Source organism: Otolemur garnettii, unplaced genomic scaffold (genome assembly GCF_000181295.1).
Source record: "Otolemur garnettii isolate 467f Iridium unplaced genomic scaffold, OtoGar3 scaffold00024, whole genome shotgun sequence".
Lineage (NCBI taxonomy): Eukaryota > Metazoa > Chordata > Mammalia > Primates > Galagidae > Otolemur > Otolemur garnettii.
The window spans coordinates 2,842,368-2,845,907 of NW_003852419.1; the positions used below are offsets into that span (position 1 = coordinate 2,842,368).

At 40.7% G+C, this 3,540-nt stretch overlaps 1 pseudogene; it reads right to left on the minus strand.

The window, feature by feature from the left end:
- Positions 1 to 2,171: 2,171 nt before the first annotated feature.
- Positions 2,172 to 3,187, minus strand: LOC100942185 (annotated as a pseudogene).
- Between the last annotated feature and the right edge of the window lie 353 nt (positions 3,188 to 3,540).

The following is a 3,540-nucleotide window of genomic DNA, read 5'->3' on the forward strand; positions in this document are numbered from 1 at the left end:
TTGAGGTAAGAGGATTGCTTGAGCCCAGGAGTTGAAGGTTGCTGTGAGCTATGATGATGCCATGGCACTCTACAATGTCAACTCTAGGACAATAGCTTGAGACTCTGTCTTAAAAATAAAAAATAAAAAAATGGTCATTTTGCATTACTTGTATGAATTTCTAATATAAACAGAGAGAGGAAATTGGGTGTATGTGTATATATATATATATTTAAGCGTGTGCGTGAAATCTATAATGAAATCACAGTTTAGAGAAGGAATTATACGTTTAAAGTCTTCAATTTTATGAAAACAATGATTCTACATTTCTTCAAGTGGCTGCCATAGAATGCAAATTGAAATCCCTGGGTGGGAAGTGTGCTAGAAATCATAGTATTCCTTTTCAAAGTATTTTGCATCCCCTTATACGTATATTCAGTACTTCATTTCTAACCCTACACACTAAATCATGCTGTGATTCATAATACTGTGTTATGTTTTAAATTCAAATATTGTTTTTAAAGGGAAATTGCTACTAATGTTGGCTAAGCTGCACATAATAGTTTAGTAAATGGTTATAGGTTTGATTCTTATCATGTCAATCTAAATGTGAACTAATATTATTCAAAATCCTTTCAAGACATTGAATAATTGTTACAGTTAACGAAATGCTTTACCAAATAATATCAATTTATGAAATGTAGTTGAGTTTAGTGCACTTATTCCTTAAAGAAAAAAAGTAATAAGTGCTTATCTACATAACTAAATGTGAATGGCCATCTTTTGAATGCCCATGCATTTGAAGAAAGAAGGATTTAGTATCTTAACAGAACAAGTAAATTATAGACCGTTGAAAATTTTCAAAAGGAATACATTGGACTTAGTTTACTCTTAGAATTTAATTTGTTAGAAGATCAACTTTATTTTATTTTGTTTTACTTTGAGACAAGGACTTACTCTGTTGTCCAGGCTAGAGTGCAGTAGTGTCATCGTGGTTCACAGCAACCTCAAACTCCTGGGCTCTGGTCATCCTCTTGCCTCAACCTCCTGAGTAGCTGGGCCTACAGGCAAGCACCACCACACCTGGATAATTTTTCTATTTTTTGTAGAGACAGAGTTTTTCTAAGTTGTACAGGCTGATCTTGAACTCCTGGGTTCAAGAGATCCTCCTGCCTTAGCTTCCCAAAGTGCTAGGATTAGATTAACTTTATCTAAATAAAGAAAATGTACCAATTTTGATGAATTTTGAGAAGTTTATACACTTATGTAATCACTATTATAATCAAACTATAAAACATTTCCTTCAGCCGAAAAAGTTCCCTTAAGTTTCCAGTCAATCCCTCCTTTCCGCAGGTGACCACTGATCTGCTTTTTCTCACAGCAGATTAGATCAGGCTTTTCTCGTGTTTTGTATAAACACAGTCTTATGTGGACTCTTTTTCCTCTAGCGCCTTTAGCATGTTTTTGAGATTCATCTATGGTGTTTTGTGTATCTATTGTTTGCTTCTTGTTTTTTATTCTGTTGTATGAATAGACTCACAATTTGCTTATCTGTTCACTTGAGTTGTTTGGGCCTATTTTGAATAAAACTGCTATAAACATTCACGTACAGGCCTTTTATATGTGGGCATATGTAGACATTTCTCTTGGGTAAATACCTAGGAAGGAAACTGTTATGTTGTATGTGTTTAACTTTTTAAGATACTAGCCGACTGCCTCCAGCAATGTATGTGAGTTCCAGTTGCTTCATACCTTTGCTAACGCGTGACTTTGTCAACCATCTTCTTAGCCCTTCTGCTGGCTGCACCTCACTGGGGTTCTAGGCCCATTCCTGACGACTGTGATGTTAAGCCTCCTCTCATGTACTTACTGGCCATTCATACATCTTTTTTTCTTCTTTCCCCACTTTAACAATCAGATTGTTTCTTTTTATCAGTGAGTTGTAGGAACTCATTATATATTCTGAATGCAAGTCCTTTGTCAGGTGTGTATTAAGAATATTTCCTCCAGCTAGTAGCTAGCCTTTTCATTTTCTTAGTAGTGCCTTTCAAAGAGCAGAAGTTTTAAATTGTCTTAAAGTCCTATTTATTAACTTGTTTTTCTGAGTTTCATGCTTTGTATGACCTATTTATTTATTTTTCAATGTTCAGTTTCCTTTAATGACCCCCAGCTCCCTGAAGGGCAGGGAGGCATGTGCAGGCAGCTTGGTAATGACAAGAGTTGTTCACTTGAAGCTCCTGCCCTGATTGAAGGTTTTGCCCACATGCAAAGGCCTTCTCCCATGAAAAGTACTCTGGAACCAGCACTGGGTCTCTTGCTGTTAAGATCCATTTCCTGCCATGTGTGCAACTTGTAATCCACCTACCAGTCTGGACTCCATGGAAAGGCAAGCTTCTGGCCTTGGGAGACCTAGACTTCAGAAATGGAGCTGCTATTGTTGGTGCCAAAGAGGATGACATTGGCAAAGGCATTTTTCCTTCGCTTGACCAGTTGCTAGAACATTCTGATGATGAGGCTGTAACTCATAAAGTTCTCAGTGAGTTCTCAGAAGCAGTACTCAGAGTACTGCTGCCACAAAGACCAGCTGTGCCTATCAACAGGCTCCTCAAACTAAGGCAGCACCACAGATGATGTGTCCTCATTGGAATACTTGCGCTTAAATTCATCCAATGCAAAGGCACTCTTAGGGGAGCAAAGGGGTTCTTGGCCTTGGGCACAGCTGCCAGGACCTGCTCACATTTGTCCCTCTCCTCAGGAACAGGGACAGCTGCCTTTTCCTCCTCTCTGCTTGGCCTAGGAGTTCGCTTCTCTTCCTGTGAACCCTTTTCTTTCTGTGGGATGTCCTTTTTAGGCTGGCTCTCTGCAAATTCCTTAGCATCAAACAGGGCCATCTTACACAGTTTTACATCCCCCAAGACAGGGTGTGCATGAAACTGTGGAGAGTTAATGCAGGTGAGGAACCCCTAGTTGATACTGGGGAAGAAAGGTCTAGGGGAGTGAAGGCTCCAGGACTTGCTTTTAGAGCCACAAAAGGGTGGAGACAACTATGTCAGCCATGTCACCTGTTCACTCACCAGGAAAGTCCTCGTCTTCTGGTGAGCATCCAGCACCTCTAGAATTTGCCTCACTTCCTGCTTTGTGTTCTCAGTGGCCTGTTTGTTGTGATACATGATGCCCAAAGTGGAGAATGCTCAGGTATTGGTGGGTGGTGGGCACTATGTTGCTCTCAGCAGATAGCACCACTTGGGCTGCTGCCTCTGACGTAGTTACCTGCCGCTCCTTCTTGCTCACATAGGAGACAATGGCATTGCTCTCAAGCATTCAGAATCCATCATCACTCCCAACTGCTGGAAACTTGCTGGTAGAAAATTTGCAGAGAATTTCAGAGGTATGATTGACTTGGCTAGAGTGGAAGTACAGCTATGCAGAGAACACGTGGACCTGAGCCCCACTGCACCGAGCAATTGAAGGCGCTCCAGTTTTCAGGATAGGTGTACAGGGTGATGCCCCTGTGGTGATTCTGTAGAGAAAGGGGGTAGAGTTCTCTGCACTGCTGCAAAG